Source organism: Triticum dicoccoides, chromosome 7B (genome assembly GCF_002162155.2).
Source record: "Triticum dicoccoides isolate Atlit2015 ecotype Zavitan chromosome 7B, WEW_v2.0, whole genome shotgun sequence".
In the NCBI taxonomy this organism is placed as follows: Eukaryota; Viridiplantae; Streptophyta; class Magnoliopsida; order Poales; family Poaceae; genus Triticum; species Triticum dicoccoides.
This window is the reverse complement of record NC_041393.1, coordinates 504312304-504333911: the sequence shown is the minus strand read 5'-3', so window position 1 is coordinate 504333911 and position 21608 is coordinate 504312304. Positions and strand designations below refer to the sequence as shown.

The window sequence follows — 21608 nt, the reverse complement described above, 5'->3', positions numbered from 1 at the left end:
TATCCTTGCTTTGACTCAATGAGCACTTCGTTGATATAATTAACCGGCCTCTGAACCGGATATTCCTTCCCAGCCTCCTTGCGCTCCACCACAATGGCTACACTGACAGCCCGGGCATTAGCAGCTACGTATAACAACAGCGGCTCCTTATCAACCGGAGCAGCAAGAACCGGTGGTTCAGCCAACTGCTTCTTTAAATCCTCAAACGCCGCATTAGCAGCATCACTCCAGACAAAATTGTCTGTCTTTTTCAACATCTGATAGAGAGGAATCGCCTTCTCTCCCAACCTGCTGATAAACCGGCTTAGAGCCGCAATACGACCTGCCAGTCGTTGAACATCATTGATGCACGCCGGTTTCGCCAGAGACGTAATAGCCTTGACCTTTTTTGTATTAGCTTCAATGCCTCTGTTAGATACCAGGAAACCCAAGAGCTTGCCTGCCGGAACACCGAAAACACACTTGTCCGGATTGAGCATCATTTTATAAACTCGAAGATTGTCAAAGGTCTCCTTGAGGTCGTCTATCAACGTTTCCTTCTTCATGGATCTCACCACAATGTCGTCCACATAAGCATGAACATTGCGCCCAATCTGAGTATGAAGAAAATTCTATACACATCGCTGATAAGTCGCTTGGGCACTCTTGAGCCCAAAGGGCATAGATACATAGCATAAGGCTCCAAAGGGAGTGATGAAGGCTGTCTTCTCCTGGTCCTTAACTGCCATCTTAATCTGATGATATCCAGAATAAGCATCCAAACAACTCAAACGCTCACAACCCGCCGTAGCATCAATGATCTGATCAATACGAGGGAGAGCAAAAGGATTACCCGGACAAGCTTTGTTCAAGTATGTGTAATCCACACACATGCGCCAAGTGCCATTCTTCTTAAGTACCAATACCGGATTAGCCAACCACTCCGGATGAAAAACCTCAATTATAAACCTAGCTGCCAAGAGCCGGGCTACCTCCTCACCAATAGCCTTGCGCCATTCTTCATTGAAACAGCGGAGAAACTGCTTGACCGGTTTAAACTTCGGATTAATATTGAGATTGTGCTCAGCGAGTCCCCTCGGTACACCAGGCATGTCAGAAGGTTTCCATGCAAAGATGTCCTGGTTCTCACGGATGAACTCGATGAGCGCGCTTTCCTATTTCGGATCCAGAGTGGTGCTGATACTAAACTGTTTGGATGAATCGCCAGGAACAAAGTCAACCAACTTAGTCTCATCAGTCGGTGTAAACTTTAGGGTCGGGTCATGCTCTATGGTGGGCTTTTTCAGAGGAGTCATATCTGCCGGATCAACATTGTCCTTGTAGAACTTCAACTCTTCTGTTGCACAAACCGACTCAGCATAGGCCGCATCACCCTCTTCACAGTCCAAAGCGATCTTACGACTCCCGTGCACCGTGATGGTCCCCTTATGACCCGGCATTTGGAGCTGTAAATAAATATAACAGGGTCTCGCCATGAACTTTGCGTAAGCCGGCCGTCCAAACAAGGCGTGATATGGGCTCTGGATTTTTACCACTTCAAAGGTCAAAGTTTCTGACCTGGAATTATGCTCATCACCAAACACAACCTCCAAAGCTATCTTGCCAACTGGATATGCCGATTTACCTGGTACCACACCGTGAAAAATAGTGTTTGACGGTTTAAGATTCTTATTCGTCAATCCCATGCGACGGAAGGTTTCATAATACAGGATATTGATGTCGCTCCCTCCATCCATGAGTACTTTGGTGAACTTATAACCCCCGACCTGAGGTGCCACCACTTAAGCCAGATGACCTGGATTATCAACCCGGGGCGGATGATCCTCTCTGCTCCACATAATGGGCTGCTCGGACCAACGCAAGTAACGGGGTACTACCGGTTCAACAGCATTAACTGCCCTCTTGTGAAGCTTCTGATCATGCTTACACAAGCTAGTGGTGAAAACATGATACTGCCCGCCATTCAACTGCTTTGGGTGACTCTGAAAACCTGATTGCTGCTAATTCCCCTGATTGTTCTGCTGGTTGTGACCACTTTGGTTGTTCTGGTTGCCCTGATTATTCTGAAATCCAGAGTTTGAACCGCCGCCGTCGTAACCCGGCCCGTGAAATCCTGGACCTGAACCGCCAGATGGACTCTGATCATACCGGAAGAGTTCAGAATTTTTGAACTCCTTCATAATGAAGCAATCCTTCCAGAGGTGCGTGGCTGGAACCTCTTTCGTCCCGTGCTTTGGGCAGGGCTGGTTTAACAAGCGCTCCAAATTCATGCCTCCACCGCGCTGGGGCGGTTTACCCTTATGACGCTGCGCATTGCCCTGTACATTGGTGTTAGCCACAAAATCCGAATTATCCGCTTTACGCTTACCATTGTTCCCGTGGCTCGCCTGGTTATGTTGTCCTTTTGTACCGGCATTCTTCTTTCCCTTCTTCGTTTTCTCTTTGTCAGAATCGGGATCTTTGGTATTATCAGAATCAGCATATTTAACCAGAGCTGCCATGCGTGTTCCCATATCGTTGTAGTGGCGCTTGAGCCATCCCAACTTCATCTTCAGCGACTTAAACCGGCAATTACCCTCCAGTGTTACGATTGCTGTATCAGCATTGATGCGGTCCAATGAATGCAGGATTTGTGAAACCCGGCGCACCCAATGAGTTGTTGATTCGTTCTCTCCTTGAACACAAGCAGCTAGATCCACAATGGACATGGATTGTTTGCACGTATCCATGAAGTTTGCTATAAATCGGGCCTTCAATTGGTCCCATGACCCGATGGAGTTAGCGGGCAGGCTCTTTAACCAAGTGTGAGTTGTTCCTTCCAACATCATGGTGAATTATTTTACACATGCTGCTTCATCCACTTCCAGCATCTCCATAGCCATACCGTAGCTCTCAACCAATGACTCAGGGGGTAAATCGGCGGTGTAGTTAGGCACCTTACACGGGCCCTTGAAATCCTTGGGTAACCGCACATTGCGCAGAGCCGGGGTAAGACACGGCACTCCCCAGGAGCTGAAAGCAAGTCCTCGTTCTACTGACGCCGCTGGCTGAACCGGGGCGGGTTGATGATGACCCGCCTACTGTGCTGCTAATGCTGCCTCCCTTCGTGCTCTGCCATTATCCACCACGTCCTGAGCATTTGCACCACTGCGCGCCGGATTAGGCCCTCGAGGTGCGTCACGGTTCCACGCACTGCTTGATACAACCGGTTCATCCATGTGCCTGCTGTAGCTCTTGCTCGGGCGAGGGGTTGAGTGAATCCTGTCTCGGCTGTATGAATGAGCCTACTGATCCGGCGGGTTATCTGTTCGTCGAGGCGGGCCCATCACCCGTGGCTGATCCGACATTCCGGTCCTAGGCGCTGCAGTCCAGTTTACCGCTGCTGGATTGCTGGTCCCTGCTCCTGGCGTACTGAAGAGATTCATCGCATTGTAATCCGTCGACAGGCGAGACTGATGCCTCCTCCTCAATACGTCATTCGAAGCGTTCTGATCCAGCAGGAGTCGATAATTTTCGGCCTGAATCCTCTGTGACTGGGCATCTAAAGCGGCCCGTTCCTCAGCCATCCTGGTTTCCTCAGCCGCCAAGTCCTCCTTAGCCTGAGTTATCTGATCCCGCAGTTTTGTGACCTCCACGTTATGCCGATCTTGAGTCTCTGGGGTAACTGCCGTGGTCAACAACGTCGTCCAGGTGTCCAACAAACCGAAAAGAACTTGAGCCGGCTGGCGCGCGGGGCCTCCTGCCCCAGCTGCCGATCCGGAAATCATTGCTGCTGCAGTTGAATTTTGCAATGCTGGCTGTGTACCGGCCATGAAGATTGCAACCCGGTTTGGCGGTTCAAGGGAGTCCGGAATAATGCTGCCATCGGAATAACCCCCAAACAGGCCACCCTCAACTTGATACAACGACTCAGTCTCTTCAGTAGATGATCCGCCGTCGGAGTAGATAGTCGTCTCATCGTCAGATACCGGTTCAGATTCGGTACCGTGGATGAATCCTACGAACGCCCGCTTCCTGGCAGGCTGAACCCGGGTAGGGCTTGCATGCTGAGCCGTCTCGACGAGGTCGGTGCAGATGTCCGGCTCAGGGCCCGGTTCGCCGATCTTGCCGATGAAGACATGAATTCCTCCGAAGGGGACCCGGTAACCGTACTCAATTGAGCCGGCCTCGGGGCCCCAGCCTGTGTCGTCGATGTAGAGCTTGCCGCGATGACTCTTGGTCATCCGGCTAACCGCGTACCCCTTGATTCCCTCTAAGTTGCCCTTCAAGAACTCGAAACCATCGTGCGATAGCCCTACGGTGGGCGCCAACTGTCGTGGAATTATCACGTCAGATGTCCTAACAAAAGGACTTAGTCGTGGAGCCATCGCAACGAGATTAGCTTGAATGGGTTAAACCGGAACAAAGGACATGGGGAGTTTATACTGGTTCGGCCCCTTGCGGTGAAGGTAAAAGCCTATGATCTAGTTATTGTGGGATTGATTGAAATCGATGAGCAGGGAGCGAATCTGCTTTACCTATCTCTCGAGTTGTTGTTTCTTGTCCCTGAACCGCCGCCGGTCGTCCCTATATATACATAGGTTAACGCCCGGCCGGTCTACAGAATCCCGAGGCCGGCTCATACAAGTGTCCGGCTCGGTTTCTTCCTTTCCCTAACTTACAATACAAGTTATACATGTATGGCAGTTTACTACTATGGGCCCTAACCCGCCTTTGGGATCTGGGCCTCTAAGCTTTCATTGTTAAAGCGCCATGTACTTCGTCTTCATGGGTTCTTTATGCATGGCTCCTTGTGAGTGTAATCCGGCCCCTCCTGGGCGGTTTACACCTAGTAGTTATATCCCCAACACTGCTGGAGGGGGATTCAATCATGGAGGGCTTCTACATCAACTCTATTGCCCTTCTGATGAAGCGTGAGTAGTTTACCACAGACCTACGGGTCCATAGCTAGTAGCTAGATGGCTTCTTCTCTCCCTTTGATTCTCAATACCATGTTCTTCTTGAAGTTCTGGGAGATCTATTCGATGTAATACTTTTTTGCGGTGTGTTTGCCCAGATCCGAGGAATTATGAATTTATGATCAGCTTATCTATGAATATTATTTGAATCTTCTTTGAATTCTTATATGCATGATTTGATATCTTTGTAATTCTCTTCGGACTATCGGTTTGGTTTGGTCAACTAGATTGATTTTTCTTGCAATGGGAGAAGTGCTTAGCTTCGGGTTCAATCTTGTAGTGTCCTTTCCTAGTGACAGTAGGGGCAGCAAGGCACGTATTGTATTGTTGCCATCGAGGATAAAAAGATGGGGTTTACATCATATTGCTTGAGTTTATTCCTCTACATCATGTCATCTTACTTAATGCGTTACTCTGTTCTTCATGAACTTAATACTCTAGATGCACGCATGAGTCGGTCGATGTGTGGAGTAATAGTAGTAGATGCAGGCAGGAGTCGGTCTACTTGACACGGACATGATGCCTATATTTCATAATCATTGCCTTAGATATTGTCATAACTTTTTGCTTTTCTATCAATTGCTTTTTATTCACCCACCGTATTATTTGCTATCTTAAGAGAAGCATCTAGGGAAACCTATGGCCCCCAGGTCTATTTTCCATCATATTAGTTTCCGATCTTCTATTTTCCATCATATTAGTTTTCGATCTACTATTTTGCATTCTTTTACTTTTCGATCTATAAACTAAAAATACCAAAAAATTACTTTATCGTTTATCTATATCTATCAGATCTTACTTTTGCAAGTAACCGTGAAGGGATTGACAACCCCTTTATCGCGATGGGTGCAAGTTGTTTGATTGTTTGTGTAGGTATTCGGTGATTTGTGCATTGTCTCCTACTGGATTGATACATTGGTTCTCAAACTGAGGGAAATACTTATCTCTACTTTGCTGCATCACCCTTTCCTCTTCAAGGGAAAAACCAACGCAAGCTCATGAAGCAGCAAGGAACAACCTCGTGAGGTCTGCTCTAGTGTGGATGTGAGCTGAAGGGGTTCGATGTCATCTCTCCCTGCTATGGTGGTGCCTAGCCTATATTTATAGTGGCCTCGGTCCTCTTCCCCCAAAACGTAGGCGGGAAGTGATCCCACAGTGGCCAATTCAAATGGGACAAGCAGTACATCTTATCCTGACAAAAGGTGGTCTTCTCCTGCAAAGCTCCTGGTCGCGACGCTGCGGTGGGCTCGGCGATGACATCCGTCCTGCTGTCCAGGAGGTCTTGGTCTTGTTGCACGGGAATATAAACCTTTGGGAGATTCCTCAGGACCCCGCACCTGCGCTTGCCTCCTTAGCACCAAAGAGGAAACCTGCTGCTCTACACCCGCTGGCGCCCGCCTGGCCTTGTTCGTCATGGCTTGCGTCACCCTCATGAGGTTGAGCACCTGCATAGAAATCTCTGCCCCTCATGAGGCAGTCTGGGAAGGCCGCTCCCTTCGGAGGTCTTGATGTCGCCCGCCTCGCGAGGCTTGGCCCCTCATGAGAGTATTGTCGTGTTGGTGCTCTAGATAGGCCGTACCAGGTCGTTGATGGAGCCATGCCGTGGGCCGCAGACAGGCAAGTATGGGTACCTTGGTTCCCAGAACGCCGATAACCTCAAGAACAAGGGTAAATACTCACAAATAATATTCATGCTCAAAATCTAAGGAGTAATAAATATCATAAGATCTGAAGATATGATCTTCCACCAAATAAACCGGCTAGCATCAACTACAAGATGTAACCAACACTACTAGTCACCCACAGGTACCAATCTGAGGTTTTGATACAAAGATTGAATACAAGAGATGAACTAGGGTTTGAGATGAGATGGTGTTGTTGAAGATGTTGGTGAAGATTGGCCTCCCAAAGATGAGAGGGTTGTTGGTGATGACGATGGCTTCGATTTCCCCCCTCCGGAAGGGAAAAAGTGCTCCTGCCCAAGTTCCGCCTCGAGACGGTGGCGCTCCGTCACGAAAGTCCTCCCCTTAGTTTTTTTAGTAAGAAAGACCTTATGTACTAGAAGATGGGAATCGGAGGTGGGCCAGGCCCCCCACTACCCACCAGGGCACGCACGGGGGGAGGTGCGCACTGGTGCCTTGTGGGCGCCTGGGTGACCTCCTCCGGTAGTTCTTTATTCCAATATTTTGTATATATCCAGAAATAATTCTCCATGAGATTTCAACTCATTTGGAGATGTGCAGAATAGATATCTCTGACATAGCTTTTCCAGGTCCAGAATTCTAGTCGTCGACATTCTCCCTCTTTGTGTAAGCCTTGCATATTATAAGAGAAAAGGCATTAGAATTATTCCATAAAGTGTTATAATCAACAAAAAAACACTATAAATAACATTAGAAAAACATGATGCAAAATGGACGTATCAAACCCCGCGCCCCTAGGAGGAGAGGTTGGGAAAAGCCAATCATCACGCGCTCCTCGATCAGTACACAACGTGAGTGACACTTTAAGATGCCTTTAACTCCGACCTCACCACTAATACTAGCGGCTTCCACTTTTATGTAAATTAATGAATGTACGGCCACACACAAACCTTAGTGCAGATATTCAATACTTAACATCGGCTATTTACCCACACAATCAACTATCACTTACTCAAATACCGTAAAACAATTGCAAGGAATGAAGCCTATCAAGTTCAATCTATACCACCCACGTATATCTATCATTTTTAGTACCGCAAAAAGTGGAACCATCAAGATCTTTTTTATCAGTACGGTGGGGGTGACGGCTGAAAAACATCACCAGAACATTTTCGGTGGCCAAAAATGGTTTTACGTGACACAAGTGAACCATCGCTAAAAGTCCTCCGTTTTATAGTGGCTCCTCCTTGACCATCGCTTTCGACAGCTCCTCCTCCATCATTGCAAGCTCGGTGACGCAGCGTGCCTCCTGAGCGGCACACATCTCGGCTTGGATCTTCGTCCGCCGTTTGGGCGTGAACATCTTATAAAACATGATCTTCTGTTGGACCATGGCAGATGTGGATGAGCTCGGATTGCAAGTGGAAGAGGGAGAGGAGGGAGCAACGGTAGGCGGTAGGAAGAGGAGGGGAATAGGGACAGAGCTATGGTTCCCTCGTCGTCCGACTTAAATAGCCGGATTTAACCCCTCGGGTGGCACACCGGGTAGGCACCATGAATGCATCCTCGCCAAACTAGAGGAGGTGCCAGACAGATGTGTGACTTTCCATGGGGGTCCCTCCCATCAGTCAATGTGACGGACGCGTCCGGACGTACCCGGACCTCCACATTTTCATTCCAAATATGAGCTGGGTTTGAGGAGTGCGGGACAACACAGAAGTATAGCGCCCATTTGAGGGGACAGTTCGGTCGCATTTTGCGACTGGTCACTAACCAGACCATATAGAGCCGGTTTGAGGGTGGTTGGGTCGTATTTTCACGACTAGTCACTTACCGAGCCGTCTGTGCAGACATATATGGGGAATTTGAGTTGCGCGGCTGTAGATGCTCTAAAAAAGGTCGGATCTATGCGAAGATATCCTGCGATACCATGTCATAAAATTCAAATTTACATGTTGCAAAAGAATCTGAATTTTTCTGTGAATGTTCACAAGACAGATGTCTACTATCTCTAAAAGTCATATTCAAATACGAAACACACATTGAAAAAAAAAGACACAAAATGACAAATGCAAAAACGACACTGTTCACATGTCGATTGTCTTTTTTTTTGTTTCTCCTTGTATGTTTCGATTTTGGATCTGAATTTTTGAGGAATTGTAGACACAGGTCTTGAGAACTTCAAAAAAAATCAGAATTTTTTGAAACATAAAAAATTGAGTTTTAAAATATGGTATCACCCCAGTTTCTATGGCGCGCCTAAGAGCAACAGGCAAGTTTCTGTTTGACGAACGTTTGGTCAAGTGTTCATTGAGTGCCAACACCTATCCACCGGCTCGATATATCACATCGCTCCTTGTATGCACGCACCCGGTAAGATCTCAGGAAGTTATGTGCCCCAGATCCCTCATGTTGATCGAAAACTACTACGTGCTCATGCATATGCACTCCGCAGAGAAGAGTTTTTACTGTACGCGCGCATGCAGTTACTGCATGAAGATCTCCAGATCCCCCTGCCTCTCGAGGTGCACAAACCTACCAGCATTTAATCAGCCCGACGCGCACCCCCCTCTTGACCTCTTCTGCCTATAAGTAGCAACCCTCTCTGTGTCACCGTTGGTAGTAGTACCTCTGTGTCATGGAGTAAAGCTCCCGAGTTACCGTTAGTTCCAGTACCTTATCGCTACCTCGAGTTTGTTTGGTTACTGCCGGCCTCATCTCAGTTCGTTTCACCGACGATGGCCATGGCCAAGCTCGCCGCAGTCGTGGCGTCGCTCTACCTATTTATCGTGGTAACACGGTGCGAAGCTGCCGCTGCTGGTGCAGGCGGTTCGACGAGCTGCGACGGCGTCAGAGCGGTCGGGAGGAGCGGCGGCGGCCGGGCGAGGCCGATGGTGAAGGCCGTGTTCGTGTTCGGGAGTTCGCTGGTGGACAACGGCAACAACAACTTCCTCAACAGCACCGGCGTGCGCGCCGACTACCTGCCCTACGGCGTCGACTTCCCGCTCGGCCCCTCCGGCCGCTTCTCTAACGGCCGCAACACCATCGACGCGCTCGGGGAGCTTCTCCGCCTCCCCCGCGGCGGCCGCATCCCGCCTTTCGCCGACCCGGCCACCAGGGGTCGCGCCGCGCTGCACGGCGTCAACTTCGCGTCCGGCGGCTCTGGCATCCTCGACCGCACCGGACAGGACACCGTGAGTGCCATTGCTAGTACTGCTGCTCTTTACTTGGTTGCGTGTTCGAGCTTCAACTAATCAACTATTCCCTGTGTTTTAATGCACAAGACGTGCACGCATCCTAAAAATTCAACTTTTGTCATGCGTGTTCGAGCTTCAACTGATCAACTATTCCCTCTGTTTCAATTAACAAGCCGTGCACGCATCCTAAAAGTTTAACTTTTATCATAAATCATATCAATAACATATATTTTTTATGAATAAAAGATTATACCACTGTTTCTCGTAAAAAAAAGATTATACTACGTACTGAAACTTTCTTGTTGCTATAGAAGATGGGTGTGTGATGTGTGTTTGGTGCACATTTAGGGCAAGGTGTTGAGCCTGAACCAGCAAATCAGCAACTTCGAGGCAGTGACTCTCCCCGACCTTCGGGCAACGACAGCCAGCACTCGCCAGATGAAGGGCCGTGATTTCTTGCACGATTGCTTCCTGCCCAAGAGCCTATTCGTGATCGGTACAGGTGGCAACGACTACCTGCTCAACTACTACCGGCCCAGAAATACAGCCAGGCCCCAATTGTCAGACTTCACACGCTCACTCATCACCAAGCTCTCGGCCCATCTTCAGGTGAGTGGCATGTTAGTTAATGCACACTCCTGTGCGCTGCTTACTATACAGAGCATTTCCTTCTCCATTCATTGCAAACTGTATTGAAGGAGCGTACTGCCTGCAGAAGTACGGTTCCTAGTACATGTAGTATGAAATGAAAATCAAGTGAAGGAATTGAATGAGTAGGCAGCTGGCTAACGTGCGCCATTTGGTTTTATTCTTCTCGTGGTACAGTACCTCTTTTTTGCCGTTTTTAGTGAGACGTTTGATTACGGCACCATGTACGTGCGTGCAGAGGCTGTATGCTCTGGGGGCAAGGAAGTTTGTGATCTTCTCCATCCAGCCCATGGGGTGCACCCCGGTGGTGAGGGCGTCCCTCAACGTCACCGGCGCGGACTGCGTCGAGCCGGTGAACGGCGCGGCGCTCCTCTTCAACGGCGAGCTGAGGTCGCTCGTCGACGCCGCGGGGCCGCGCCCGGCGCGAGCTTCGCCGTGGTGGACTCCTACAAGATCATCAAGGACATGCTAGACCACCCAAGGAAACATGGTACGATATCGACGCCTGTATCGATCGGTTACGACGATATTGGTCATGTGGATCTCTAGCTTATTTGGCTTGAATTTTGATTGTGTCAGGCATCAGGGAGACGTATCGGGCTTGCTGCAGTGAGCTGGGGTCATCCGGGGTGCTGTGTAGGAAGGGAGGGCCCATCTGCAGCGACCGGACCAAGTACGTCTTCTTCGACGGGCTCCACCCGACAGACGTGGTGAACGCCAGGATCGCGCGCAAGGGATTCGGCTCCGAGTCGCCGCGGGAAGCGTACCCCATCAACGTCAAGAAATTGGCTATGCTGTAGTAGCGGTCGAGTATAAACAGAGACACTAGCATTAGTATTAGCAGTAGCCGTAGTCTTATCGTACCTAAACGAAGCTAGTGGTAGCAGCTAGCTTCGTGACCTGGCAATGCAGCAGTAATGTTGTAGTAGTAGTGTTCTATTATTCGATCAGGATTCGCCGGTCACCGTTGGTACCGCGCTTCTTGTGGCGATTAAGAGCAACTCGTTAATGTGGTCCTTTTGACAAAAAAAATATATTACTTTAATAGAGTCGATATATAGCTGTAGATTGCTATAATCTGTGGAGCTCCCAGCAAGCTCGCATCCTCCATATTCAGAGGTTGTGGAGGGCCAGTGTGGAGTTCACTCACAACCCAACGGTCAGCGCAGAAAGGAAGTTTCAGCTTTTTTAGAGCATAAGGGGCTTTTGGGGCCCCGATTCCATTGCAAATGAAACCATAAAGTCTTACATCACACTTCCAACCGAAGCATGTCCCGATATTGCAAACCACCATAAACTAAAACATAAATCGCATCAGCCTCCAGCCACGCTACTTTTTTAAGACTTTATATTACATTAAGAGTGATCCCTCTAAGAGAATTTCCTACTCCCAGGGCAACATCTCTGGTTCAGCACCTTCAGAGGGGGGAGGGGGGTAGCACAGTCTGGCCATGTCGCCTTGTCTCGCGTGATCAGCATCATCCTTGCCATCTTGATTTGCTCCACAACATCACTTCTCATCTTCTTGAGCGGCTGGGTCGACGAGCCAGGCATCTCGAAAGGAGTGACTGGGCTTGATGTGATCCGAGCAACTTTCTCAGCGAGGCATCCTGCGCCCGGGTAGTGCTTTGTTTCCAAAGATCCTCACCTGTCCTCAGTGACAGGTTGGCAAGCTTAGAGGCCTGGGAGACACTTTTAATGTCAATCTCCTCATTACTCACCCCTATGTCAACTGAAAGGGCGCTGCGAGGATGCTGGATATCGAGAGCGAGATTTGCTTAAGCTTCTCCAGCGTTTCCCCTTTGTACAAGATCATCCATCTTTTGAGCATCCTCCAGACTTGCCACCATATCTGTTTCAAGTCAGACCAGACAGCATTATTGAACACATGATTATTTCTAGTTTTCCATATGTTCCACAAGACACAAGCCACAAAGGCATTCATAGCTGTGTGTTTCTTGTTAGCCGGCCAAAACCTGGCAATGGATAGGTAATTTGACCCTAAATCAATAGAGAATTTTTTTGATATATCACTCCATATTTTCCTGGCAACCACACAATCAAAGAACAAATGATCTACCGTTTCTTGCTCTAGACAGAAAACACATTCTGGAGGTTTTTCTATCCCTCTTTTGAGCAAGTTATTTTTGGTCATTAATTTGTTGTGGGCGAGTAACCACAGGAATACCTGCACTCTGGGTGGTACTACTAAAGACCAAATGGATGGAATATAGACATGTTTTACACCTCTAAAATTAATAATAGCATAGAGTGAGCTAGAGGTATAAATCCCTTTTGATTCATACTGCCAGATCATAGCATCATCCTCATCAGAAAGGGGGGGGTCTGCTTAATGATCTGCTCAAGGCAGTACCAATCCTCCATCATAGCAGTGGTAAACACTCTCCTAAAGGTTAACTTGATATTCTCCCCATCCCAGATCTCAGACACTGTTACACATTGTTGGTGGTAAATAGAGTACAAATGCCAAAACTGCATAGAGAGAGGTGAGGTCCCAAACCAGATATCCTCCCAAAATCTGATTTTCCTTCCACTCCCAATTTTCCATCTATAACCAAACTTCAAAGCTTTGGCAGCCCACATCACACCCTGCCAAAATTTTGAGGCTGCTTGTGGTCTGCTACCAAAAATATTGGGGGCATTTCTAATATACTTATTATCTATAATAGTCTTCCAGATTTTCCCATTGTCTTGAGAATATCTTTTAACCCAGCTCCCAAGTAAACAAAGATTCACATCTTTGATATTTGGCACACCTAAGCCTCCATGCTCTTTCTTCATGCAGACTAAGTGCCAGTTGGCTAGGTGAAGCTTCCTGTTCCCCTCAAAATCACTCCACAGGCAATGTGCCAATTGACTGTTAATTAAGTCTAAGGCCCATTTTGGGAATTTGAAGAAGGATAACAGATAAACTGGAATACTTGCTAAACAAGCTTTAATCAGAGTAAGCCTAGCTGAGTAAGAAAGCAACTTCCCTCTCCACCCAGCCATCCTTTTCAGGATTTTATCAATAATTGGTTGGATGTCCTCTCTTCTCAGTTTATCATAGTGTAATGGAATCCCTAGGTATTTTATGGGAAAAGTACCTACAGTACACCCAAATATCTCAGCAAATGATGCTACCTCTCCCTCATCTACACCTAGAAGGATGAGCTCACTTTTAGAATAGTTAATTCTCATCCCTGAGACTCTTTCAAAACAGGTTAGGATTTTTTTAAGGTTAGCTGCTTTTGTCTTATCTTCTTCCATGAAATGGATGGTATCATCTGCATATTGCAAGCAGATGACCCCCCTGGAATGAGATTAGAACCTAGCCCTCTAATCAAACTATGGGAGGATGCTTTAGCAAGCATTCTTGTCAAAACATCTACAACAAGATTGAAGGGCAAAGGTTAAGCAGGGTCTCCCCGCCTTAGTCCTTTGTTAGTAACAAAGTAATTGCTCTCCACTCCATTCACTTTAACACCTACAGACCCCATATGAGTGATCTGATGGATCCAATTGATCCAAACAGGACCAAAGTTCCTCTTATGTAGAATTTCTATTAAGAAATCTAGATTAACTTTGTCAAATGCCTTCTCATAATCTAACTTAAGCACTAGACCTGGATTATCAGAGTGGTAAGTGGAGTGCAAGACCTCATGGACTGTCACCACACTTTCCAGAATGAATCTCCCCTTTATGAAGGCTGACTGATTGTTAGAAGTCAGGAAATTCATAAGAACAGCAAGCCTATTGGTTAGCACTTTGGTGAAGACCTTAAAGATGCAATTCAACAGGCTAATAGGCCTAAAAAATTTCATATTGGTGGCATCTTCCTCTTTTGGCATAAGAGTGATCATGGCAAAGTTAAGCCTGTAGATGTCTAAATTACCAGAATGAAAATCCCTAAACATTGCCATTACATCATTTTTGATGACCACCCAGAATTCTTGGAGGAAAATGAAAGAGAGGCCATCTGGTCCAGGAGCCCCATCAGAGTAAGAACCAAATATGGCCTCTTTCACCTCTTCCTCAGTAAATGGGGCTTGAACAGCTTCATTTTTGTCATCGGAGATTTTCTCATCTGGGGAGAAGAAATCCCGCCTTAGAGTGAAGCCCTGTCTATCCTCTTTTTAAAACAAATCTTTATAAAAGTCAGCAGCTATTTTCAACATCTCATTGATGTCAGTTGTGGTGCCATTTGGGCCATCTAGAGCATTAATCAGGGTCTTCCTTCTCCTCTGATTAGCTACAACATTAAAGTACTTAGTATTCCTATCTCCCTCTAGGATTTCTTTATCTCTGGATATCTGCCTAGCTTTTGTTTCTTCTTTCAGCCAAATGGCATGAAGCTCCTTAAGGATGTTTTGCATCCTGCCATTCTCCACATCAGACAGATGTGCAGTTTCAGATTTGACATCTAACATATCAAATTCTGCAGTGAGCTCATTCTTCTTCTTCCTAATACCAACCTCTAAGTTTTTACTCCAGCCTCTAGAAAATCTTCTAAACCATCTTACCTTTTCCTGCCACACATCTATAGGTTTAGTCATCTTAACTGGAGCAGTCCAGTTTTTTGCAGCTAGCTCTTTAAAGTCTTGGTGTAAGAGCCACCATTTTTCAAACTTATAGCTAGATGCTCTAGGTGAGCTTCCCATGCCTGAATCTAGAGCATAGGAGTATGATCACTACCTATTCTAGGGAGAGCCTGGGATGTACTCAGGGAAAAAATAGCATCTAGTTCTGTGGTACAAAAGATCCTATCAATAGTAGACATGACAGGATCCCCCTGGTTATTAGCCCAGGTGAATTTCCTACGTGACATCCTAATCTCTAATAAACTCCAAATTTCTACCCAAGCATTAAACTTGTCAGCCCAATGGTGGTTTACATTACCATTGTTTTTGTCTTGCTGATATCTAACCAAATTAAATTCCCCTCCTATAGAGTGGGAAGATGATCATCTACAAATAAGCTATGAAGCTCTGAGATAAAGTCATCTTTTTCCCTCATCATATGGGGAACCATATACAACCACTACTCTAATGTAGACACCACTAGTTTTAACTTTAAGATTACAAGATACTGAGAAATTGAGGGAGCTCCATTGCAGGAATTCAAATATGTCTACATCCACTCCAACCAAGACACCTCCTGTTGTTCCCACTGCAGGGAGGTGGTGCCACTGGAAGTTTTTACTACCACCAATAGATTTCAGGAATGAAGCAGAGAGCTCTTCTTTCTTAGTTTCTTGAAAAGCAACTATGCTAGCATTTGTTTTATTGAGAGTGTCAACTATACATGGGTTTTTTCCACGTGTAGTGACCCCTCTAACATTCCAAAAAAGACAATTCATCTAAAAAGGACTTTCTTGGGGTGCTTGCCCCGCCCATGTTTAGAGATTTTAGTCCAGATCTCACTCTGATCTTCTATACTGGAGAAGACCCCTTTCAACCCCATAGGTGTACTAGGGGACTCAGTTATACTATCTGGACATTTCAACCCTGCAGGTTTGTCCATGTCTTGATCTACAATCATATCATTTTCCTCACTAGAGATGTTCACCATTCTATTTTCTCCTTGCTTGAGCCCCTCAGGCTCTTGAGCAGGATGGTTCTTGGTTACTATGCTAGCATAGGAAGTTTCTGGTTCAACAATCTCTATGCCTACTTTCTTAGTTATAGAAATGAATACTGGATCATAAAAATTATCAAAAGGATTGGTTTTAATAGTACCTTTGAAGTTTCCTTTAGGCTCTTCAAGGTTTTGCACTTTTTTGGATTCCATAGCTATTTCCAGCATAGTCTTGTCTCCAACATCCACCCTGGAGCTTCTCCTTTGTGCCTGAACAGGGCCCCATGTCTGGAAGTTTCAACTTCTTCCTTCTCACCACCCGCTACGGGGACCCAACCATTAATGTCATGGCCACTCCCTTGGATTCCCGTCACCCCGTGACCAGCTCGCCGGATGAACGCCAGACGACTTCATCTCCTAGTTCGAATGTGAAGGTGCTAGGAGTTGTCGTGCGAGCAGCCGAGGCGTACGAGCAAAGCCGTGTTTCTCATCGGGAAGCGCGTCCCTTGATGGCCGCCCGCCGCCTGCGGCCTCCTAAAAGGTCATTGTTTCCTTCCCTCTCTCATATTGCCCTCTCGGGTGCCTTCCAAATCTTCCCCTCCGAAACATGTTTCGAAAAACGCTGTCGGATGCCCTGTAACCCTTCTGGGAGCAAATTGGATTACGTCATCCCGAGCTCATGTAGAATGAGGCGGAAAGGAGACTGTTGATTTCGGGCCGCACACTAACCCCAGCCGCCACGAAACCATGGACGACTTGGGACGATCGCATTGAGGCTATCTTCCGGAGCATTGAGACCCACAATGTCGTCGCCGCCATCGCCATGGAATCATAACTAGTATTGGATGAGCGTGACAAGTCCATCTTTGGGGGCATTGAGGCCCGCGTTGTCCCATCCCCACTTGACCCTGACCCCGCCCTACCCCCTTCGTGGTCCTGGGCGTGGTGGTCGTGGAGTTGGTCGCCATGGAGGTGGTGGTTGTGACCATGGCCGCAACTATGCCCCGCTGGCAACTCCAATCGTTGCCGCCAGAACTATTAGATAATTAGTTTATAGTTTCAACCAAATTTATTAGAGATGAAGTCGAAGTGAATTAAATGTGTTGTAAATTTTTTATTACTGGGAAGGAATTATTGTAGTCCATGATAAGCAGGGCCTATATGTAAAAAAAATGGAGATCGTCTCTTTGTTTTCGCGTTCTCTCAGTAGGCTCTAATGGTTATAACACCAAGGCTAGCTTGTCGGTTGGCAAGCCGAACGATGGGTCGCCCTTAGGGCCCAATATGTCCACTGGGTCCCTAGTCGTGCGAGAAGGCTTCCTTCTGGAAGAATCTTACCATAGCATTCAAGTCAGGGACCCCTCATCTCATCCGGATTCTGGGACGGTTGATAACATGTGACCCTAGGCCTCATCCCCTGTTATAGGTGATGCCAAGGGTAGTTTGAATCATCTGACATTCGGTCATGGTCTTGATAGCAACATCTCCACATATATTGTGACCCCTTCACACGAGGTGTTTTTCCCACATCAATCAAATAAAAAGGGAGTAGGACATTACCTCTACGATGAGGAGCCGAACCTGGGTAAACCCCGTGTGTGTGATCTCGTCTGGTACTTCTGGCCACATGCAGCCCTGCTAGATGCTAACTATCACGCTGCGGTCCCCCATACGCCGAGGTGGCTTCATGCGCCGAGTCAGATGATGACATGTAGGTGAAATACATACAAAACATGTCAGTGACAATATCTGTGCACACGAACAACTTTGTCAACCCGAAAGTTGCACTCCCGAGTTCAGCGGATTATTTTGCACCCATAAAATGAGCTCGGTGACTATACCAGAATTTTACTCAAAGATAATAATGCATACATTTGGTCTACAAATCACGAGGGAAGAGTTTAGTAGACTAGAGTAGGCCCTTTCTGTTTGGCAAATGGGTCAGTTTGGGCCCTAAACTTGGAAAGGGCCACTTTGGTCACCTAAAGAAATAGAGATGTGCCAGTATAATGGCTTTTCCTATTTGCCGCACGTTGCGGCAAAGTGTCGCCGCAACGCATAGGCAGCCATCAGCACCGAGCACACTGGGCCGGACCAAGCTTTGTGTTTCCGATTTTGGGAACATTCTAGAGGTTTCCAGCCGGGTTTTTCCGGTTTGGGAACCATCTAGAATTATCCTGAACGTTTTCTTTTCTTTTTATGTGTTTTATATTTTTATTTTCGTATTCTATTTTATTCTACTGTTTCATTTTTCTTTTCTTTGCTTTTCTTTTTTATTTCATTTTCACTTTTTTTGCCTTTTCAAGTTTATTTTTCATTTAAGAAGAAAGTATACATTTATTTGTTCAGAAATTCAAATAATATTCTGGGAATTTGATAAAATGTTCGTTACTTAGAAAAAAATATCATAATTTCGAAAAATGTTCGTGACTTTCAAAAATGTTCCTGTTTGCATAATTTGTTCACAAATTCAAAATATGTTCATGTTTTTGAAATTTGTTCAAAATTCAGAAAATGTTTGGGGAATTACTTAAAATGTTCATGTTTTGAAAAAATATATCATAATTTCAAAAATTGTCACGATTTTCAAAAAATACTCCAGTTTTTTTTAATTTGTTTACAAATTCAAAATATGTTCATTTCTTCAAAAAATGTTCGCAAATTAAAAAAGTTCATGTTTGGGATTTTCAAATTGTTCTCAGCTTCAAAGTTTTGTTCTGAATTTCAAAAGTTGTTCCCATTTCCAAATTGTGTTCACCAATTCAAAAACCGTTCACACTTTCAAAAAATGTTCGGAGGATTAGAAAAAAGTTTCCGTTTCAACTGTTTGTTCACGTATATAAAAAATGTTCACCTTTTAAAAATTGTTCAGGATTTTTGAATTGTTCCCAATCTAAAAAAAATGTTCTGAATTTAGAAAGTAGTCCCCGTTTTAAAATTTTGTTCACCAATTCAAAAAAAAAATCATGTTTTCAAAAGTGGTTCAGGAAAATGTTCATGTTTTCATAAATGTTCTAAAAAAATTATAAATGTTGGTGTTTTAATAAATTGTTTTGAAAATATTTTGCATTTATCGAGTTTTGTCTACAAATTTGAAAATTCTTCAGATTTTGAAAAACTGTTCCATAATTTGAAAAATCCTTCATAGTTTCAAAATATGAGGAGGAATTTAATAATTTATTCACGTTTGTTAAATTATTCTTAACTTTAATAAAGTGTTCGAAATTTGAAACATTGTTTGCAATTTTTTAAGTCATGTTCAGTTTACGCAGCTGAAAAATGTTCACCTATATAAAAAATGTCCGCCCTTTCAAAAAATGTTCGAACCATTAGAAAAAAGTTTCCATTTCAATTGTTTGGTCATGTATATAATTGTTTTTCTCCTTTTCAAGAAAAATATCATTTAAAAAAACTGTTCTGAATTTAAAAAGTTGTCCCCATTTTAAAATTTTGTTCACCAATTCCAAAAAAATTACGTTTTCAAAAAATCTTCTAAAATTTTAGAAAACAATCGAGTTTTAAATAAATTGTCCAAAAATTTCGAAAGATGTTCCTTTTTCCAAGTTTTGTTTACAAATTTGAAAAATGTTCCATAATTTGAAAAATTCTTCGTAGCTTAAACAGATGTTGAGAACTTTACAAATTTATTCGTGTTTCTTAATTTATTCGTAACTTCAATAAAATGTTCGAAATTTGTATCATTGTTTGCAATTTTTTAAGTAATGTTTAGTTTCCGCTACTGAAGAAAGTGTTTTAAGATCCCTCTGCTCAGTATGTCAAGAACAGTCACCGGGTAGACTGGTTATCCCAATACATGCACAAGTAGTTGGTCTGAGTTTGAATCCCAGCTCCCGTGTCACATTATTTTTGTCCATTTTCCGCCAGACAGGTCGCTTCAGTTCAACTCGAATGGGTCGGCCCAGTTGCGCGCGCCCTGTGTAAAGGGACGACTACTTGCCGCAGAACGCGGCGAATAGGAGCTCCCTAGTATAATCTTCGTTTAGTTCCATGGAGACAGAAAGACAAACACCGAATATAGCACTACTTTTCTTTGAGTTGAATAAAAAGCACTATTCCCTCTATAAAGAAAGTAGTATCTACGGAGGGGGTACTAGTCTGAAACGTACCACAGGGACACGGTCACCATTCACAATTACTTAACATGCATGGCATACGTAGAAGGAAAGCAACACAATTAAAACAGTCTAGCTTGATTATGCCTAGTCAAGCTGTAACGTCAGGCGATGCAAATCTTTCAACGACAGCGAAACAAATCTTTTGGCGACAGCCAAACAGAAACAAAAGGTGAAACAAACCATGACACAGAAGACGTTGAGTTGCTGTTTAGCGCAACCCAAACATAACGGCTTATCATTAGAATGTCTGTGCGTCGCGACGGTCCTTTTAATTATTTTATTGCATATATATATATATATATATATATATGTATGTATGTATATATATATGTATGTATGTATATATATATATATGTATATGTATATATATGTGTATATATATATATATGAAACTTGGTGAATTTATGACCCCTTCCAATGACTTCGTCTTGGGAGCCTTGTCGATTGGTTTCTTTTTGAACGCCGACACAATCCATCTTCCTCTCTCATAATCTACAGAAATAAGCATATATAGAAATACACCTTATTTCTAGAAAGAACAATTATTCTCTCACCACGGCTTCTCATTGTATAGAAATAAACATATATAGAAATACATCTTTTGTATTATCATGTGCAACATCTCTACAAAGAAGAATAATTATTCTGCCCACCGAGGTTCATTTTGTTCCTGCTGAGAAGGGTATGGGCACCCCGTTTTCTGCAGTTTGCTCCAATGCGTCAGCTTGCCCGGCATCTCCCTTGCTCTCTGGGATTGTGGATGTGCCTCCTTCCCTGATTCCGGCTGCCTCGGGCCAAGTCATCAAGGAGAAGAAGTCCTCTGTGAAGAAGTTCTCTGTCAAGAGTAGGGACACATAAGACTCTAAGGAGTATGTGGTTGGTCTGTGTAGGCGGCTGAATGTTGACTTGGGTGCGGCGGCGGCTGCTGTCTCTGCTGGGGCTGCGTCGTCGCCGGTGGCGCGCTCAACTTTGCTTCACTCTCCGGTGTCCACCGCCCGCAAGAGCTGGCGGGTTTGGGATAGTGGGGAACCTGTCTCGCAGCGGGCGACTCGGTTGGTTGCTGCCAAGGATGCGATCCACCTAGGTACCCTCCCCCCCATGTACTCTCCTATTAGTTTGGTGCTGCCTGCTTGACCTGACAGTCATTTGGTCAAGATTTTACGGATGTTGGGATTACTTTTGATGTGAATGTTGGATCCCCTTCTTCCCTCCTCGCATTGGCCCATCGATGAGGTGGCGCAGACTGCCATTCCTAAGGCTAAGGAGACGACAGCGGGGAAGATGTCGGCTGCCTCGGGTGAGGTGGTTGGTCCGTTGGTGGCCGATAGTGGCCAACCATCTATGATTCTTGCCAAAGGGTGCACTATAAATGTGCCAAATCATGTGTTGCCCCGTGCAGGTCGAGCCTCCACATCAAAAATAGCGTTTAAATGAAAACTTTATTTTAGA

The 21608-nt window shown here is 45.4% G+C and overlaps 1 pseudogene; it reads left to right on the top strand.

Moving 5' to 3' along the window:
- Positions 1-9236: 9236 nt before the first annotated feature.
- LOC119335698 lies at positions 9237-11500 on the top strand (annotated as a pseudogene).
- The last annotated feature ends 10108 nt before the right edge of the window (positions 11501-21608 follow it).